A 21985-nucleotide genomic window follows, 5' to 3' on the forward strand; every position below is an offset into this window, starting at 1 on the left:
AGATCTGAACCACCATCAACAGAGCAATCAGGAGAGTGGCAGATATAGAACTCCTACTTGACACATTACAGGTCTCCCTACAGTGGTCCTTTCCTTGTTGTGTTGGGGAGGGGGATGTAGAGATAGCCTTTCATCCATATAGGGCTGACAGGGGTGTATGGTGGGCATCGGTGGCAGGACTATGGACTCCAGTGCAGCTGCTATCCCCTTAGCTTTTTAGAGCTAGATTTCTATGGCTCTTCCCATAAAGGGAAAAAATGGCAACGGACTGAACTGCTCACAGACGTTAAACAGAACAAACAACAAATGAGAAAGTATTTGAGACTCCTCGGACATCTCCTCCAGTTTGAACAGAGGATCACAGAAGCTTTGCCCAATACAAGAACAGTCATTCTTCTACCCTCGTCCAGTCTGGATATGTGACTTCAATACAATTTCTCACACACATGCACACATGCTCTTTATAACTCACTGGCTGATTCAGTGACAAATCCTAGTTTGTCATTACAGGAACAGACACGCGGTTTATCCTTAGTCTCCTATGCTCCCTCTGCCTCTCCACTAACTTCCCTTCTCAAGTGCAATCAGTTAACCACCTTCACATCCTTGCCAAGCCACAGTCTGTCATCGCATTTGAATTACAAACTATTATTTGTTCTCTGCTCTCCAAGGAATCCAAGCCAATACAAAAGCGATTAACTGAATAACACGAGATGAGGGAAATGGCGGTGGCAGAGTGAGCATGCAAGGCAGGGACTAACGCAGTTACATTCCCTTAATGATGTGTGCTGTTTGTCGTTAAGTGTAAATCAAGCTAATGACGGCATCTAGTGATGAATTGCACATGTATATGGAAGAGCTACCAGATATCCAATTCCATTGACTGGAAAGCAATCATATAACATTACCTCAAACAAAGTCATGCAAAGGAGCCAAATTCAACTGCAAAGTCGTCAGCTGTCGAGTAACCAAGACAGGAGAAGTTATGGACATGCACAAGCAAATGGTTTCCTAGTGCTCCAGCAGCGAGGGTATATTCTGTATTCCTACAGCACTATTTCTCCACCTTCCCAATCCACCCTCCAACGTATCTCAAATTAACTGTATACTCGCGTATCAAAACGCAGTCACCATCTTCTGAGTCAACATCACGCACCTGGTGAAAGGCTTACTTTTGAAAAGCCATGCCGCAACGGAAACTAAAATGTTATCACAGCATATACAAATCTCATTTCTTTTTAAAGAAGAGCTAGACACTGTGCAGTCAAAATATTTAAACACAGACCCAACAGAAAACAAAACTACTAACAGCAGTGAAGATATTGCATCCCTGCCAAATTCAAAGTCAAGACGTCATTAGGTTTTTCTCATATTTATTCCCTAGCCTTCCATACAACTCAGGGAAGAACACAGAGCAAAGATGGGAGATTAGTCCCTTTGCAACATCCCCACAAAGTACATTGGTGCACATGTGACTGATCCATGGTCATCTAAGTATGCATCATGACCAAGCAGTGTCTGAAACCAAGTCCCGGATTTCTGAATTTACTACCGAGTAGTGGTTTGACAAGACACTAAAGAGTTAACCAATGAAGTGATCTGGCAGGTTTGAGTAGGGAAACAGTTCCTGCCCCATTTAGATCCCCCCCTTCTTGAGAAATTAAAGATAGCCCTCTCCACAGATCAGAAAGTTGAAGGGGATCTCGTCCCATACAAGCCACTCCAAATGACCAGTGCTAATAAATTAAGGATACTTTACAAGGAAGTAAAACAAAAACCAATCCTATCTCGGAGGCATTCTACTAGAGGAGCTAGCATTTACCTGTGATGAATACAGTTACCAGCCTGCCTAGAACATTATCCTTTAGCACACTCAGCAGAGAAGAAACACCCTTCAGCTGTTAAGCAGACACAGAATTCCCCAAGCAAACAAGTTGTCAAATATGAGTGACCCCCCCCCCACCCCCCAGAGTTCTGAAAAGGTCAACCATTATAGGATCGTGTACCAAATTTGGCACACAGCTGCATAGAATTTAACAGCAGAAACCAGCAACTGCATTTAGTTCCTATCTTCTATAGCTGAGACTCAGTTTGGTGTGGTGGTTAAGAGCAGCAGGACTCTAATCTGGAGAACAGGGTGTGATTCCCCACTCCTCCGCTTGAAGCCAGCTGGGTAACCTTGGGTCAGTCACAGCTCTTCCAGAGCTCTCTCAGCACCACCCACCTCATAGGGTGATTGCTGTTGTCGGGATAACAACATACTTTGTAACCCACTCTGAGTGAGCGTTAATTTGTCTTGAAGGGTAGTATATAAATCAAATATTATTTTATGACAGCAATTAAAGCAGTTTGCTACCTGTGAAAGACCATAACTAAAAACGACTAGAGGAATAAGATTGTCCACCTTGATCGCAGTAGAGCACCAAGCTTTTGAAGTGTTTAGCATTTGATTGTTCCAGTTCCAGTTGTTCCAGGCTTCCAAAACAGCTGAGCTGTAGCATAAAACGCTTATGGCATGGAATTTTTTACAGCCCAAGAACTCGCCTCATCCTTTGAAGGACGGTAGCAGCAGCCTGACAGAGCGGGGGAATTCCTTTGTGAAAGCAAAGGATGGAGAGAGGATTTGATTTGATCTACAGATTATGTAGACGGTAGTGGAGATCGGACCTTTGGACAATTACCGTGAAGGGTCCTTCTCCTCTGAGGAAAGGAGGACATCTTGGGCGATTCCCACCATCCAATCAGGGAGGCAGGAACTAACTTTCTTCCTCTTCCTGTCTAGCCTGTGGGACCACCCTCTCTTCAGTTCAGGTGACTCCACAAAGCAGTAACATTGAATTTATCATTCAGCAACTGTTAATACTGAGAGAAAAAACACCTGTTGCATTAACATGTACTGTAAATAAAGCATAACCCGGAGGAGTTATAAGAATGAGGCAGCAGGGTAGAGAAGGACGGAGACCCGGGGAGGGCAAGATGTCCTCCTTTCCTCAGAGGAGAAGGACCCTTCACGGTAAGTGTCCAAAGGTCCGTTCTCCCTCTGAGGCGGAGGACATCTTGGGTGCTCCCAAAGCAGTTTCCAGTTTCTGGGTGGGATGTGGTCTTCGTCCATGATCATGCACTGCAGTACTTTTCCACTACAGTCGGTGTCCGCTGAATCATATAGATTCGATTTGTAGCATCTTAATAAGGTCAAGACTGACAAACTTGCAGCCTTCTTCTACAAAAGTGTTCCCGTGTAACGCTGCACTGGTAGTAGCATTCCTCAAAGAGTGAGCTGGTATTCCACAAGGAACCTCTGCGAAAAGAGTTTTTAGGAGTTTCGATAGTGTATGTTTTGCTATTGGCACCTACTGCTGCTGAAGACATTTTCTTCCCTAAACTGAGATGAGATATATTTAAAAACAGTAAGACTGACTTTCTAATTTGCACTATTCGGAGCAGAGGCCTTAATCCTCCTTCTGACATCTAGGTTGTGTCAGAGCCTCTCCCTCGTCTATTTAGGGTACAGGTATAAATATGGTAGCCTTATCTCTTGTAAACTATGCAGTTTGGAATACGGTTTTGGAAGACAGTACGAGGCATCACCTTACTATTGGGAAAGATACAGAGTTCAGGTCTGACTAAATCTTCTGTCAGACGCGAACAGAATAAGGAAGATAGTCTTCATTCTCAGCCTTCTTAGGGGAACATCTGGTTCAAATGGATGCTTGGTCAGGGCTGTGTAAAATGTCTACTGAGTGAGGGTGTAACGGGACAGTTGCCCGTGTCTAAAACCAAGTTTCAACTTGCCAGGAGAAAGATGGATCTCTCTCCGGGGAAGCCGAAAGCAGTTAGTCTTTAGACCTGTCAAACAGATAAGTTCTTTGAACCAGCTGTTTATCAGTACATTTATTTATATAGGGTTCGATATTGCTTTGCAACTCCCCATCAAACACACAGACACCAATCTAGAGTTTATTTCACTTTATTGAAAATATACCCTAGTTTTTTAATGAAGCAAGCAATCAAAATATAAATGGCTATTAATATGAATCCTATAACAACAGAACATAGAAAGGCAATAAGAAATAAGTTCACTAACATTTCTCAATAAATCCTAAGTTTAACATTGCTCAAAGTTTCTATGAAATACATAGGTAGAAATAGTTTCTCACCTAGATTCTCCCAAGAGATCTCTTCCATCAGTACCCTGCTTATTCTTTCTGTGTTTGCAATTATATACCTAATCATATGCAAATATTTAGGGTCTATTCACATGATAGCACAAACAAATATTGATTGGTTTGACACTTCACTGAATATTCATAATTTCATAGTACAGCCTTCCAATTAGTTAAAAAATTATGTCATAATCTGAACTGCACAACAAAACTACAAATCTCTAACAAGTGTCAGGGAAAGTTAAGTTGGGCGATCACCATTGGTTGAATCTCTGATAGAGGAACATCAATCTCGGTAGAGTCCACTATTTTAATTAATTGTCAAAGGATGAAAGCACACCTGTTGAATTACCTTACACATAGAAAAAATACACTGAAAGTTCATGTAAAGTTTAAAAGTTCATCTAGAGAGTATAGAAGCTAGGCCTAGTATTGTTCAGTATTGATCATTGGCATATGATTTTAATCTATATTGGCATAACAAGGGCTTCCCAATAAGAGTTGTAAATTCTGAGCATAAAGTGTTTTCTGAATGCTAGGAGAGTGTTGGCCACCTCTCAGAAATATCCCCATCTTAGGAAGCCGTTCCTTTCTATTTCCACATGGTTAAGCAGAGTAAGTCTAAATGAGGGAGCCAAATTGGTCCCTGCTGTAACTTGACCGAAGAGGTCAGTAGGGTGAAAGGTGGAAATATCACCATCTGTTGGAGGGTGGAAAGGCATGGTCTGTTACTGGTAAGGGTAGTAATACATACAGGAGGCCTAATGGCCACTGCAATGTCAGGGCATCTGCTTGTGAGTAGAACAAATCTTGTCATGTACCCCGGTAGTTGATGGCTGTGTTGGGGCGCACACAGGTTCATGAGGTGTTGTGAAGTGCAATGTTATGAGATGTTTCTTAAGGGACTATTCCCGTTGTCCCCTCAGCCAGTCTGCCCGGGCACTGGATATGCCTTTGATGTGTACAGTTCTGATTGAAGCTAGGTGACCATCCTCCCAGGTAAGTATCCTTGCTGCCACCTGTGTCACTTCAAGGTCTTAAATCCCCCCTGCTTGTTTATATATATTTTGTCTGCAACCTTGTCCATACAGAGCTCTGAACTGGAACAGGGCCAGACAAATTGCTCCCCTTTCTACGTCATTGATAGGAAGACATGCCTAACCTGATTCTTACACCTGTAAATATTTGTTCTCGAGGGATCATGAATCTTTTGCTTTGCATTGGGTTGGTGACCTTAGCTCAGTTAGTTTTTGATCTGAAGTGGTATCTGAATGGGAAGATCTGTCTTCTCCATGATCTGTTGTTAATGAGATCTAAGAAAGGTCTGAAGTGGTCTTGCCTATAGACGACCCCAAAGGTATTGCATTGTAGGTAGCAACTAGCAAACCCATCAGTTTCAGTAGTGTTGTGAGAAGTGATTTTGCACTCTGATGACAGTCTCAGTCAGCAGTTTGGTCTTCCTGACCTTTTCTTTGGTGAGGGATAGAAAAAACCCTTTTGGTGACTGTGATCTAACCCAGGTGTTCAAGCTTGTAGGAACTGAATGGTGAATTGAGTGTTGTGGTGAGATTTTCTCTTGAACCGATCAGGAGATCATCTGGGTACAAGTGAACATGAATACCCCGTCTCTGAAACGTATGATGGGGTTGATCATGAATTTTGTAAATACTCTTGGTGTGATGGACAGGCCAAAACAGGATGGCTCAGAACTGCCAATTTTTATTTATTTATTTATTTTTAAACATAAAATCTTAAGATAATTTTGATGGGCTGTCAGAATTGGTACATGGAGGTATGTCTCTGTGAGATCTATAGATGTCATGTGTTCTTCTGATCGATTAGTCACTGCGACTGAGCACAGAGTCTCCATTCAGAAGTGATATAATTTGATAAACTTGTTCAAAAAACTTGAGGTCTAATAACACCCTCCAGTCCCTATTCTTTTTAGGGACTGAGAAGAAGATTGAGTAGACCCCTTTCTGGAGGGCAGCTTTCAAATTGTATGGAATAGCCTTGTGAGACTATGTGTAAGGCCTGCCTGCTTGTCAACCTAAGCTTGATGGTAAAGAGTAGTTGGCCTCTCACGGGGCAGCTAGCAAGTTCTGTCTTAGAGATCTGGGTATTAAGGTTGATCTCTTTCCCCGTGTGGAGAACTGGCTGTTTGATCTTGGGAAAAGGTAAGCATTATCCCCACAATACAGCTGGAGAGCTGGGACTGAGAGGACTGGTTTATCCAAGACCATGTGGCAAGTTCATGGCAGCAGTGAGAAGTAAACCTACAGAGGACTGCATCACTGTTCAGTTATTTAACCGCTATACTACAAGTGTGGTCTTAAAAAGACCCCCCCCCCCTTATTAAAGGGTTGCCTAGATTAACCTCAGGATGGCCATTTGGAATCTTGTCTGGACCTTAGTAGTGTGTGTTATGAATAAAAGGCTGAGGTCCAATGGATCTCCTCTCAGATTGTTTGAGTGTTTTTGGCAACACATTCTTCTGTCCTAAGTCTCAATCCAGATCTTTCCCAGGGCACCCCCAAATAGCTTGTCTCTCTGAAAGAGGTAAGCCAGGATGATATTTTTAGAGTGTGAATCTGCTGGCCATGCTCTTACTCAAGCGTGCCAGCTTGTCACTGCTGTCAAGACCATAATCCTAGAAGAAAAAGGTAAATGTATCCAGGATGATGTCTGTCTTGAAGGTATTGGCCCTTACATTTCTGTTTGCCCCTTCAATGGGGGCAGCTATTGTTGTACAGGAGGAGTTGGATCAGTTTCCAGATCCATACTCCTGACCCTCTTGAGGCAATTGAGACAATAGCTGTAGCCTTAATAGCCATGGTCCCGGCCTCGTGAGCTCGTTAGCATGGCCTCTCTCCTCTTGTCTAAGTGGTCTCTGACTGATCCTTACCAATCTTCTGACCAGAGCCCAGATGACTGAAGTGTAGCCACTGGAGGTTCCATCGCAGGTACCTGCAACAACTCATAGCAAAAAAAGGTAGTAAGTACAGTTTTTTGGGGACCAAATTTGGGGATTATTAATTGGCTTATGGTGTAGAACACTCAGCCTTGAACCTTCTCCACAAATATTCTGGAAATGGGAGGACCTTTTCTGAGGAACCTTCACGAGGAAGTGACTCGTTTCCCTGGGCTGGATTTGGTATTCCCAGTCTAAGGGTCCTACTCCCCCAAGGCTAATTTTTACAGCTCTAAGGCTGAGAATGTCTTAGGTGTAAATACTGGTAGACCTCAGATTCTGACAGCTGGACTGACTGTTCTGGTAGGGATGTTTCTTCCTTTTCCACATCTGAAGGAATTCATCCTTCTCCCTGTCATTACAAACTCCATCTGAGGGTGATTCCCCTGCTCCGTGGGGATCCCTGATTGATAAACGGTACAAACTGCCTTATTCTGACTCAGACCATCGGTCAGTGTTCTCTCCTCAGACTGGCAGCAGGTCACCAGGGTCTCAGAAAGAGATTTTTTCCCCTCATCTACCTAATCTTTTAAACTGGAGTTAATGGGGAACAAACCTGGATCTTTTGCATACAAAGCAGAAGCTCTTCCACAGAACTACAGCCTTACTCATGGAGGGAGGAGGAGGTAGACACCACACCACTATTTCCTCTCTCCTGGTTAGTCTTAAGAGTTAAAAGGTTCAAAGACACTGGCAAAACTGCGCCCTTTATACATTACCCATCTGACAGGGAAAGGCAGGGCTAGATCCTGTTGTAAAAGCAGGGCTAAATCCAAAGGGGAAAGGCCTGCTGTAAAATCTCCAGCCAGGAGATTGGCATGGGCACATTCACATGGAGTCAGGGCTGAGATTCCTGGAATCTTTATAGGGCCAAGGTGCTTCTGACTGGTAAAGTAACAGGATTTCCTCCCTCACAGTCAGTCTAATTGCTGACAGGAATTCTGGAGGTATAACACGCTTGGAGGAACACTTACGTGGCCCTCCTGGGCTTGTCGGCTGGAGCTCTGGGTGTCTGGATTATGTTTCAGCCATGTTTCTCCTGCCAGGAGACTGGCAAGTGCATTGCGTTGTTTCCCGCCAAAATTGAGCTCCACCAGGTGGCGCTGTTCTCAGCTGGCTGGCTGAGGCACGCTGTTTTAACAAGCTCCCTCTGTGGAAGACGGGGCTGTTGAGAGGCCTGCGTCTCCTCCAAGGCCATTTCCTTGCCGGGGAACCCATACAGCCTCAGAGGCATGCTGGTGCTGGCCGGGCCTGTTCCCGCCATCGATAGGACGGCACTCCATGGGAACAGCCCATATTCTCCTTGCCAGGGAACCCATACAGCCTCAGAGGCATGCTGGTGCTGGCTGGGCCTGTTCCCGCCATCGATAGGACGGCACTCCATGGGAACAGCCCATATTCTCCTTGCCAGGGAACCCATACAGCCTCAGAGGCATGCTGGTGCCGGCTGGGCCTGTTCCCGCCATCGGTAGGACGGCACTCCATGGGAACAGCCCATATTCTCCTTGCCAGGGAACCCATACAGCCTCAGAGGCATGCTGGTGCCGGCTGGGCCTGTTCCCGCCATCGGTAGGACGGCACTCCATGGGAACAGCCCATATTCTCCTTGCCAGGGAACCCATACAGCCTCAGAGGCATGCTGGTGCTGGCTGGGCCTGTTCCTGCCGCCGGTAGGACGGCTCTCCGTGGGAACAGCCCAAATTCTTCTCCGCGAAGCTTTCCTCAGAATCCGATGACTCTCTAGAGACCATCTCGTCCTCTTCTTTTCTTTCTTTGGCAAGAGGAGTAAAAGAAGAGGAAATGGGAGGAGAGTAAGGTAATGAAGTAAGTAAGGAGTAAGGTAAAGAATGATTTGAGGAAGAAGAAAGATGAATAAGAGATAGAGAGAAAAAAGGCAGCAGAGCTAGACTGCTGCGGAACTGCTCTCCCTGGAGGCAGGAACAGAACTGAAGAGAGGGTGGTCCCACAGGCTAGACAGGAAGAGGAAGAAAGTTAGTTCCTGCCTCCCTGATTGGATGGTGGGAATCACCCAAGATGTCCTCCTTTCCTCAGAGGGAGAACTGCTGACCAAAATTAGGCAGTTACTTGGAACCAAGTCTTGCCAATTTCAATGGAAGTTAGAACCAAGCTAACTGCAGCTCAAGCAACCCTATTAAATTCTCCCAGATGTTTTGAGAGGTATAAAGCAGCCATGTGAGAATAATTTTAAGGCCTCAGCATTATGGGGAAAGGAGATATCCCAAGGGTTTTTCCTATCAGGAATTTCACCTCCCACACTCCCATCTGTTATGTAAAGAAAAGCCTATGGGCATTAGTGTGGTACTTGTATGGCTCCTCCACAGGCAAGCAGCTTGGAGGAAGTGGGGCAACTGAGTTCTGGACACTGACACGGAGAAGAAAAGTTTAAATCAGGGCTCAACAAATTCCAGGCACCAGGTCACCACAGCTCCTAGAAACTTCACTGTTGGCACCCAGGATCTTTAGTAACCACTTTATTGTAGTATATCTTAGCGATTCTCAGGAGAAATACAAATTTATTCCACATCAGAATATGACAAAGAAATACATGCGCATAACGTTCTTGCCATAGCTTGTTTATATGGTAACTTGACATCTTTCAGTGGTGGTACATGAATTCATTTCTTAACTAGTTGCTTCCTAGACTGGCTCTGAAATTCAATTACACAGAGCTTTTAGTTGGAAAGAAGTTAGGGTTAGACGTTATCTTTTTGTTATGGTGATGCAAACACATTTACCCCCGTATTTATTTATATACTACAAAAATTGTGTCATAACTTTAATAAAATTATGAGAATCTGTGAAGAGTTTTGAGTTAGGTTATGTGGTATGATAATTAGAAAATGAAGTCATTAAAATGAAAAATTCTGAAGTCTGGAAAAGGAGTCTGGCTCTTAAATTTTGGGGCTGGCTTCCAGAGCCAAACATTTGTCAAGGTCTGGTTTAAACCCCTATGCCACAGCCACAATCTTAGCATGCACACCAGCCATGGCTGTTCATAACCATTAAAACTATCTGCAGAAAAGAGATGCCATCTCGTTTAGCCCTTACTTCCAATCAAGCATGCATACAATTTAAAAATTTAGGTTGGACTGGGTTAAGGAAAACAAAGCATTAGGAATCCATTAATCAGGTCCATGCCTGTTTTTGGATCATTTTACACTGTTTGTCACAAAAGTTCCCAATCGTCTCACTGTATGAAATGTTCATGTTGAGAAGAGTGTACATACAATGATGCAAATACAACCTCTAAAACTCACTCACTCAAACAACAATCAAAGACTACTGCCAGGAACCTGCTCATAAAGTATAAAACAGAAAGCAGTGGGACAGTCAACTAGTTTCAATCGCTGCTCTCAAACAATTCAACATCTGAAACAGGCTCCCAGCTACAGCAGAAAACCTAAAATACAAGTTACCGATTTTGATCACTTTAATGAGCAGAACATGATCCTTATCCAGTATCTATTAAGCACATTAAACTGATAATCATCAATGACTTAGTTGATTGGTACATGAACTAACTCCAGTAATTGAAAGTTTAGATTAGTATTTATTTTAAACGTTCCAGTTTCTTGCAACCTCCCATAGATAGCAAATACCAAGCTACTTTCTGCACCGCTAGAACAACTAATCCCATCCCATGACCTGCAGCAGTTCAGTTTAACAGATCAACAATTACAAATATTCTGACTAAGTAAGCTTAGGTATTGTCTTTCGGCTTTACAATATAAGTAATTAAATCCAATTTAGAAAGCAGAATTTACAGCTCACTTAGCAAGTCAGGCCCCAAAAGGGAGGCTTCCAGTTAGAATTTACATGCGTGGCCCATTAAAGCGATGTACATCTTAAAATCCTTAAAAGGTTTACACAACAGCCAAAAAAAAGCAAAACACAAAGTCAATTTTTCCTTCATCCACAGGCTCGGTTTCTTGGTTTCCTGATCAAAGGCACAATCACATATCCAGGCCCAGTTTTTCCAGAAACGGGAGGAGAATCTGAAATGACTACAAGTTTTGAGAAAGGATTAGACTCATACTACAGTGTTATGCACAGCCTTGGAGATAGTGATATCATCCCTGCAACTGTAAATAGGAAACTGGCCCCAAGAGCAACGCTGCCTCAAATACTGTTCACAATGTCCTATTGTTGCTGCCTTAACTTTAGGCTGCAAGTTGTTTTACAGCACATCAGGAAACACCTACCCTTTCGTTTTGTGGCCGTATTCCATACTTTAGTCTCTCTCAGACAGGTAAAGGAGAACTGGATGGCCATTAACTTCTCTCAAAAAAGGCTACAAAGCCAGTGAAATGCGGAGCACACAGAATGTTAGGTATTACTGGTGTATGCCACTTGAACCTGCTTTATTCCAAGTTAGGGTACTGGTTTTCAAGATGACTATTGTTTACTCTGACTGGCCACCACGCTCCAGCAGAAGGCTTTCACGTTACCAGCAACCTAATACTTTTAATTGGAGGTGCTGGAGGCTGAGCCTGGAACCTTCTGAATATAGATACTCTTATCAATAAGCCATGGCCTCTCCCCTAAAGGAAAAGCAGATGCAAGATGAGCTTTCTGGAGTGTGCTTGTCCCAGGCTCCTGCTATTCGCACCATAATCCACCAGAGACATATCTACTGGTGCTACATATTATTTGAAGTCAGGTCACTTACTGACAATGGACACATGCTACCTCTTATTTAGTGCTCAGCAATCCTGTCTCGAATCCAGTGGGAAGAATGGTGTAGCACCAAAAGGTGTAGCACCTTTTGGTGCTACACCTCTGAAGATGCCAGCCACAGCTGCTGGCGAAACATCAGGAACTACAATGCCAAGACCACGGCAATATAGCCCGGAAAACCCACAACAACCATCGTTCTCCGGCCATGAAAGCCTTCAACAATTCATCTATAGTATTTGAGTCACCCATCATCTGAAGTCACTCATCACACAACACCCAAAGAAGAAGACCTCCACCTTGTCTGGCACGTTAGACACTTCCAGAAGACCACAGGCATGTTCAGAAATGGGGTGGAACATTTTCCAGTGGCTTATTCTTCTGTGGAAATGCTTTTACTTCATCATGTTTTGTAAAATTAACAATGAATGGATGCTACTGCCAACAAAATATTAAGCAAACCTGGCAGGTTAAACAACATATTTAATGTTTTTAGGTTACCATCCATAAGAATCATGTGAGAGTACATTTCATTGCTTTTTAGGTGGAGTGTTTTTAGGTGGAGTGCAAGGGTGATAAATTCACAGATAACCAAAATGAAAAATAAAATTATGCGATCACCTGATTGGAATCAATCTATTCCACCATGTGAGATATAAGAATTGTAGATTTGGCTGTGCAAATCAAAAGCAAACCCAATGACAACAACAACAATATACTGTCCTTCAAGACAACTTAATGCCACACTCAGAACAGTTTACGAAGTGTGTTATTATCCTCACAACAATCGTCCTGTGAGGTGGGTGGGTGGGACTGAGAGCTCTGAAAGAGCTGTGACTGACCCAAGGTCACCCTGCTGGCTCAAGCAGAGAAGTGGGGAATCCAACCCGGTTCTCCTGCCACTCTTAACCACTACACCAAACTGGCATCTGATATGGACTGATTAATGCAACTAATTAGATGTCCTAGTGACTTCAGTGGACAACTAAAGCATATACAGTTATTTGGTTAAAGTTTACCTGTCAACCATTTATAGTTTCTTGAGTTTAAAGAATACAAGGAAGTACATGCTATTTTGCCTATATAGTATTACAAGTACCAACAGACATAATTCCATATAAAACTTCAAATTTTTCAACATTTGAACCACACTTATTTTTTCCTAAAAAATATTCCAGTGCAAATAGTTGTTGCTACTGGAACATAAAACCAGGGGAGCCCTTTTTAAAATTAGTCTACTTATCTAGTCAAAATAAAGATGCTAAATCAGATCTCTAGGGTATCCAATAATTTTCTAGAAAATTTAGAAAAGTTCTGATGTTTCTGTAAAACCCATACCACTGCACAAGCAATGTTGTCTGTTACTCGCATCTGGCACTTAGAAGCAAATCAACCTTCTTTATTATTATTATTATTTATTATATTTATATCCTGCCCTCCACACAAGCGGGCTCAGGGCGGGTTACAACAGAAGATAAAGTATACAAGATAAAATCACAATAAATTAACACAGCTTTCTAATAAAACACCTGCTCACTATATAAAAATCATATAACATCTGACGGAGGTGGAGATGCGACTTAACATGCGTGGTTGCTCATATATGGGGGGTAGATGGTCAATACCCCCTACAGACACAGAAGAGACCGGGAGAGAGGCTCATTTGGTGGAAACCCTGATGGCCTCAACCATACACCTGGCGGAACATCTCTGTCTTACAGGCCCGCCTGAGGTGCCATTTAGTTACCACATCTCATGGCTGCTGACAGCCCATGAATCTTAATCCTGTTTTAAAGCTATTCAAACTACTACTCATCACATTTCAAAATAGTGAATTCCACAAGCTAATTGGGCACAGTATGAAGAAATTCTGTCTGTTCTCTATTATTGCAAGTCAGTTTCCCTAGGTAACTCCAAGTTAGGAGAAAAAAACTCCCTTCTAAGCCACTCTCGAATGAACGTAATGCAAGACAGTCAATGTTATTCTTTTTCATTAACATTTCCTAAAACATATGCATATATTACAGACTGAAACCATGATTTAACCATATAGAGCAGAACAATTTCCATTCTTGTGGCTCACAGACCAGCATCTTCTCATTGACTACAATTAAAAGATGGGGCTTTTCTCCTTCCCCAGAACAAAAGCACAAGTTGTCTGCCTCTCCTATTTTCTGCACTGCATGGATCTCAGAGACGGTCTGATCCTGCCCTAACAAAAACAGAAGGGGAAAATATTCTCATAGATCAGGCGAATGCACAGGCTGGGGATCTATTCAGTACGATCACATACAAGCATCTCTCCTTATTTCAAATACGATCCCCAGCAAATGAGGACCCTGAGTAGTCCATGAGTGTGGATACGGGAATACCGCTGATGTCATAACTTCTGTTTATGTAGACTTTACACACTTTCAATGGAAGATACACTTGGTGATGTACTGCTGGAGTTTGGAATCATTTCAGAAGCAAAAAACCTAAGTAGCTCACAGCTAGTACGGGAATGCAATCAGATATATACAAATGATTGCTATGTGTTAGCCAGCCCTAGAGTGGTACATGTCTTGGAGGGGTCTTTCCCCCCAGTTTTTACAAGTCTTTTTCCCCAGTTTTTTCAAGTTCAGAAAACTCTTATAAAATATTTTTCCCCCTCAGAATGAAATACTGTGTAAGACAAGGTTATAATCACTCAAAACATAAAGCATTGTTTCTCTGATGGAAAAACTGCAAAGTTTGAGGGAGTACTGAAAAAACTCCTGTGAAATGTATTTTTCTTTTGGAATGAATGGAATGTGCTAAGACAGCACAGAGTCCAGCAGTCTGCACCACTCGGACTTCAGCATTAAGTGGGTATATTTACAATTATTCTTTTAGAAACTAAGGCATTTATACTTTTAAATACCATGGAAGTAGCGATTAATAACAATTTTTCCATGTAACTAAGAGTTATAAAGCAGCAGAAAGGTTTAGATATGACAGGAAAGTATTGTATATGTTTCATTTTCCCTAAATATCCATTTTTGGAACAAAGACAAAAATGATTTCCATTGCCTCAAAATTTCCAGCAGTGTAACATCTCTAAGCATCTCTCATTTGGGGTAGAACTCCCAACCTGTGAGCTTCATCCAGCCTCTTCTGAACCCCCCGCCCACCACCATCTTTCATCTCCAAGGGACATCACACTTACAAGGCGCCCCTCCAAGTGGTTCTTTGCTTACTGCATTTGAAAGACTGGAGTTGCTCCTCAACCAATTTTGCTTAACGAACACTGCCAGACAGGTCAACATGAAAATAGAAATTCTAGCAGTCTACTGTTCCAAAATAGCAAGGGTACTTAGCAGTGGAGGAAATAGACCAGAAGCCACAGCATCACAGCAGCCTCTGGGTATACCACCCAAGTGAAAATAAGGGGGAACAGAAGACTTTTGTGACATTTTGGAGTCAACCATCTCTGCCTGTGAAGGCCAGGGGTGGGGGAGGCCTTTTCCCATCCAGTCCCCATCCTGTTATTTCTTCAGTTTTTCTAAGAGATTATTTGGGGAGCAAACTTCTGTGAAATATTTTACCTTTTAGAATCAATAGTCTTTCTCAAAGCAAGTTTTTTCCACACTCAATGCATATATCCTGAAAGAATCTGAGGACTTCTTCTATTTTCCCAATGGAAAAAAATGGGATATTTTGGGATGCATGGAAAAATGTATACTGTAATGTACAATATTTAAAGGGGTTTTTTTTTTGGTTAAATGAAAATAATTTTGGCAACAATATGCTCTTTTACGTGAAGTTAATACATAGTTAAAGAGTTCAGTATTTTAAATGTTCAATCTAAACTTTAGCTTAATATCCAAACATGCTGGCACTCCTACCTATTGTGGCCCACTGTCCAATATACTTCCTTTGGTTTCTTACAGATTTGTTTTCTACCTTCAACTTTTCGTTTTCCTACCTCTCAGATGGCAGAAATTAAAGATATATGCACTAAGATGCTACAGAGGTCTCAAGTACTGCGTACACTTCCAAATTTTTCTTATGGACAAGGGATATTTATGCTTAGAAAATCCATAAACAACTCAAATAGTACAATTTTATATGTTAACCAAATTATAAAGTATTGTATATATTTCAATTTATCCTAAAATGCCTGTTTCTTCCCAGAAAGATAAAACCGGGAGGAAAAAAAACCCTCCTTTTCCATGGCTTTGAATTTTTTTGAAATTTTACATTTCTACTTAGGGACCCTAAAAGGGGTGGGGAAAGTGGCAAAGTATGTTTTCATCAATAAATAAAATCTCACCCCAAACTCAAGGAAATAACATTAGCAAACCGGAGCACAGCACTGGAAGCCCTGCTTTACTCTCATCTACCAAGTATCATGAGAAGGGGCTAGTCTAGGCACAGAACCTTTTGGGGTAGCGTCTCAACAGGAAGATCACCTGTTAGCAAGCTTTCAGCCTAAGGCTACTGCTGAGATTGGGTGATAATGACTTCATTGCAGAGAAGTCTCAATTCTAACCATCACCATCTTGGATCCCCCTTCACCATCATCTCCCATATTATATCTCTAACCAACCCCTTAGTACTTTTGAATGTCAGTCATATTGCCTACCATTTACTCTGAAACCGCATATAACGCCGAAGGGAGGAAACCCTCCATCACCACTTATCTGACCACAACTAGAGACTATATATAACCAAAGTGCCTACATTATCTTACAAATCACTTTGTTAATGGAATCGTTAACATAACTGAGTACCAGGTTTAATAGCAAATAACCAAGATAGTCGTCATCAAAGGTGGTTCTGTATGAGGCTTAAAAGCATTATGCATATAGCCACCAATATTTAATTACCCCTGCTTATATGGCACTGTGGCACAACTCCATTAAAGAAATTTAACCGTGTTAATTGTTCCCAAATACCTGGATTTGCAATGCCACATTTTTTTTTGTTATCTGGAACATCTCGAATCAGCATCAAGGACAACACAAGTACAATTTCAACCTCTAAGAGTATGGTGACGTTATTTCTTAAAAGCATAAATTTCCTATTATATGCACGGACAGGAATTTCCAGTTACCACAAGATCTTTGAACTTGTATTCTGAAACTCCAAGCCAAATGTCAGGTCAAATCATAAAGTCGCAAAAGAGCTCAACCTCGTGGAAGTCCCCTCCATGACATTACACTATCTGAGCAATTACAAGCGGTTATTTGAAAGAAAGGCTGACACTGCGATCCGAACCAGATTTGCAGCCCCTGAAGTCAATGGCCTTAGAAGGGCGCAACTCCATTTAGCAGAGCTCTGAGCCAGTTATCGTACTGATCTAGGCAGTAAGAATATTCACACCAGAGCCAACAGCTGTGAGAAGGAACCCTGAAACATTTGCAGATAAAACAAAACTATATAAATGTAATCCTTTCATACAACTGTCAGCCTTACTTAGCAGGCAACTGTGTGTTTGGGAGTGCAGACATACCTGGCACTTAAATATACACACAAAATCAGATTAATTTAGAATCTTAAGAGGTACCCAACTCTTACAGCTTGGAAGTAGGTGTAGTGGGGGCCCAACACCCAGATCAGCAAGGGATTCACCAAATGGCCTGGGGGGAAACCACAACAGCTTCAAATTCTCTAAGCGTGAACAGAACAGCAGCAGTCTGCCTTCAGACTACAAGGACAAGAAAGACTAAGCCACTTTTAACATACGAAGTTGTTCCCTGATGGTTAGCTTGCTTGCTCTTACCTAGAAGAGATGCAAGAGTATCCCCTACAAAACCTAATGCGCTGGGAGGAACAGGGATTTCCTCATCTGCAGACTCTGCCCCCTTAAAAAGAATCTAAAAGAGTTACAAGCTCATAAAAGCATCCGTTAACCAGCCTCATTGTATTTATCCGTGCACTTAAGCCTCATCCTTATCCACCTCAATCCTGGGTTCATGTTCTCTCAGTATGAGAATTCAGAGAAATTAATTCCTATTTAAGCGCACATAACAGATGTAGTTTCTGTTAAGCATCCCTACCCAGGGACAATTTTCTACTTGCCACAGGTGACGACACAAGTAGCTGTTAACAAAACTACCTGAATTCTTATTTATAACTAAGAACAACACTTCAGTAGCTCTCAGTAGCTCTTCAGTAGCACTAAACTGAGAGCAAGTTTGGTGTAGTGGTGAAGACTAGCATGACTCTTATCTGGAAAACTGGGTCTGATTCCCCACTCCTCCACTTGTGGCCAGCTGAGTGATCTTGGGTCAGTCACAGCTCTTTCACTCAGCCCCACCCACCTCAAGGGATGATTGTTGTGGAGATAATAACATACTTTGTAAACCGCTCCGAGTGGACATTAAGTTTTCCTGAAGGGCGGTATATAAATCGAATGTTATTATTGTTATTACATATGTACACATGCACGCGCAGGTGCCTTATTCCAAGTCAAACCACTGGGCTATCAGTGCCTATGTTATTCATTCTGGCTGGAAGTGACTTTCCAGGGTCTTAGGCAGCAGTCTCCTATGCAATCATTTTAACTGCCAAAGCTAGGGACTGAACTTGAGACCTTATGCATGCAAAGCAAATGCTCTATCACTGAGCCACAGCCCAACTCCTATTAGAAATGTAGTTGTCAGAGAAAGCACTCAGTTACTGCAACTCACTAAACACCCCCTCTCTAGTTCTCTTTTGCCTATTCCAAAGCCATTCTTTCAAGCAGGCATCTGTTTTCCTCACAAGCATGTTACGTGTTCACATCCTTAATCACAGGACATGCTATTGAGGGAATTCTGTGATGCATGCACACATAGCAACCAAGACCTTATAATGCATAGATCATCCAACATGAATTAGTCTGGAGCTATCTGCGCCCATCAGAAAAGCACTTATAGAGTGCATTGCCTTTAAAAAGTGAAATAAGCCTCTCGCGTATTTACAAGAACTGTATCCCAATAAATTGTAAGTTAACCTAAAGAAACGTGTGTGTGACCAAGCAGCCAAAGTGAGAAAACTCCTTATACAACTTATACATTTAAAGACCTCCTCTCTCAAAAACAAGATTCAAATTCTTCAGCTGACCTAAAAACCTACCTATCTGGGAGGGGGCAATGAATTTTCCACATAATCTTCACAAAAATTTCATTCCAAAGACCAGAAAATTGGTTACAAGAGCAACTGTCTTTCCTTGGAAAGACACATCATGTTTTACTCAGTAGTACCTTTGGCAGGCTTGTTAGGAGTAAAAAAATAAAAAAGAAGATTTATCAACAGCTTTTTTGTTGAGGAGTTAGCCATGTTAGCTCTTTTGTTTTAAGCCTAATTTTGGTGGAACCACAGAGCTCAAATTTTAAAATCTATTTTTCACTTCAGGCAAAAAGGCAGCAATGTAACTAACTCTGCATCTTGTTTCAGGTCCCTGAGTGTTGGGGAGGGGGGGGTGAATTAAGAAAAGGGAAAGATAGCAATGAAGACAAGAATGAGCCGAAGTCACTTGTCTGGGCATTTTTTTTAATTTTTTTTTTTAGAATTTCTGCCTTTGGCAGTATTTCTTCCTTAAGTACCTTCTTCACTCCCAACCATTTCACTATAAAGAACAGAATTGTGAAAGTCCCAACCCAAAACCTCCTTCCTCATAATTTGGTGCCAATGGTGAGGGAGAACTTTAAATGCATTCCTCCACATTGTATCTCCAGGGAAGATGAGTAACTATACCACCCTTCGTTTGACTCCAGAGTTCAAGCACAGGGAATACCCACACACACGCGAACCCGAACCACATTTTTCGCAGAAGTCCTATCAAATTGAATGGGTCTTACTTTCTCTAATAAAGATTCTCAGAATTGCAGAATTTTTTTAAAAATAAAACTTCTATTACTTGTTCAGTATTATTTTTAGTTCAAAGGGATTGGGGGTAACAAAGGGCAACCAACTACTATTAACACTATTCTACAGACCTATGTTACTTGCCTCTTGCTCAGCTACCCCTAAAGAAATAACAGACAGGAGACGGTTAGACAATGAAAAACCAAAGTAGGAGTCCCGTATGTACTTACTCAAGGAGTAAACCCCACTAGTTTCCTATATAAAGAAGAGCAAGCAATTTTATTATCATGAGGAAAGAAAAAAGATACCTTCAGAATAAAACATGTTTAGAGGGGCCAAAATGCATGAGACATGTCTTATAGACATTGAGTCAGTAGCAAAGCCCCCCCTTCATTACACCCTCCGACTCCCCACATTTGTTCCCAACTTTTGAAAAGGCATCCTGAAGATTACTGCACGTGCTTGATGTTAGCTACAAATATAAGTGCACCTTAGAGACCCACAACATTTTTAAGGTGTACACTTTCAAGCCTGAAGAACGGAGCCCTGACACTCGAAAGGAGCTCTGACACTCGAAAGCGTACATCCTGAAAATCTTGAGGGTCTCTCAGGTACCCCTGGACACAAATCCTGCTGTTCAACTGCAGACCAACCCAGCTACCCACCTAAAACTACAAACAACAACGCAATAGAAGAAGGGAACTTTTACTCTCAGAAGCTCATACCCCCAAAATCATGTTGGTCTTTAAGGTGCCACCAGACTCAGAACCTTCAGAATAAAACATGTTTAGGGGTTGAGTTGCACAAGTTACAATCTCACAGGCATTGAGTCAGCTGCAAAGCCTCCCCCAGTACACGTACACGCCCCAAAAAACCAGCCACAATTTGTTCCCTTTTGAAAGGGCAGCCTCAAGACTACTGTATACACACAATCAATGTTAACTACAAATACACCTTAGAGACCAACAAGATTTTCAGGGTGTAAGTTTTCAAGAACCAGAGCTCCCTTCAGATACAAGCTCCCTTCTCCAGATCCTCCAAAAGCTTACACTCCAAAAATCTTGCGTGTCTCTCAGGTGCCACTGGACCCAAATCCTGCTGTTCTACTGTATGCTAACACAGCTAGCCACTTAAAACTGAAACACAAATGCATTTTAAAAAGGGAGCTTTGACTCTCGAAAGCTCATACTTGCGGGTCTTTTAGGTGCCACTGGACCCGAATCCTGCTGTTCTACTGTACGCTAACACAGCTAGCCACTTAAAACTAGAAACACAAATGCATTTAAAAAAGAGAGCTTTGACACTCGAAAGCTCATACCCTGAAAGCATTGCAGGTTTCTTAGGAGCCACTGGACCCAAATCCTGCTGTTCTACTGCAGACTAACACAGCTACCCACCTAAAACTGCAAAAATAAATGCATTTGAAATAGGGAGCTTTGAGTCTCGAAGTGTATACCCTGAAAACCTTGCGGGTCTCTTAGGTGCCCCTGGACCCAAATCCTACAAATGCACGCCGCCTTTGAAAACAAACCTAGGATGGGGAGGAAGGAGGGATAACAGTCAGTCCGCCCCTCTACTCAACCTTTTCTCGCTGTAGTGGAAGTGGATGCTGGCTGCAGAAAGCAAGGCGTGCAAAGGATTACGGAGAAGGGTTGCGAGTGAGGGGGAGGGGTTGAGGGAAGAGTCAGCAAAGGAACCCCCACCCCTCCTCCTCCCTTTCCCTCAAATGCCAGTCAGCCTCCCCCCTCTCGCAGGAGATCCCAACCCTACCCTCTCCATCTCCCCCCCCCCGACGAGAGGGTGCAGGAAGCGGCCTCCCCTCCCCCACCAGAGCAGCACCGCCCCCTCCCCCACCACCACCACCACCACCACAACAAAGCGAGGCCGCCTCCCCTCCCCCCTCGCGCGGTCCAGGCCACAGGCCTGGCCCGCCGGCCTCAGCCACCGCCTGCCTCCGGTCGCCCGTCGGCGACCCTCCGGCCCTCCACCTTCCTCCCTCGCCCCCCAAGACCAACCTCCGCGCCCCCGGGCTGCGCCTCTGCCGCCCTCGCTCTCTTTCTCGCTGACTGGGCCCCCTCCCTCAGCGCTTCGCGGCCGCCATTGGCTGAAGGCGAGCAGCCCCGGCCCGCCTCCCCTCCCTCTCTGGTTGGGCACCGCTCCGGTCGGTCAATAGGCAGCGGCAGCGCGGATTGGCTTGAGAAGGAAGGGAGGCGGGAGGAGTTCGCTCCCTCGGACTTCTTCGGCTCCTCTGCCTGACTTTCGAGGCGGCGATTGGCGGCGGCCGCCGCCAATGCGCGCATAGAAGAGAGGAGGCTGAGGGGAGGGAAGGAACAGTTGCGCG

The 21985-nt window shown here is 43.1% G+C and overlaps 1 protein-coding gene across 3 annotated transcripts in view; it reads right to left on the bottom strand.

The window, feature by feature from the left end:
* The window catches only part of SMAD2 (SMAD family member 2), a 64484-nt gene extending 42744 nt beyond the window's left edge, over positions 1-21740 (bottom strand). For 2 of the 3 annotated variants that reach the window (XM_054986484.1, XM_054986482.1), the window contains exon 1: positions 21660-21740. The gene's annotated coding sequence lies outside the window, so the exon portion shown is untranslated. Of the gene's footprint in view, positions 1-21175; positions 21273-21659 lie in introns of those variants that run through there. The other variant, XM_054986481.1, reaches the window with a different exon arrangement.
* Between the last annotated feature and the right edge of the window lie 245 nt (positions 21741-21985).

The sequence above is a fragment of the Eublepharis macularius genome, chromosome 8 (assembly GCF_028583425.1).
Source record: "Eublepharis macularius isolate TG4126 chromosome 8, MPM_Emac_v1.0, whole genome shotgun sequence".
Classification (NCBI taxonomy): Eukaryota; Metazoa; Chordata; class Lepidosauria; order Squamata; family Eublepharidae; genus Eublepharis; species Eublepharis macularius.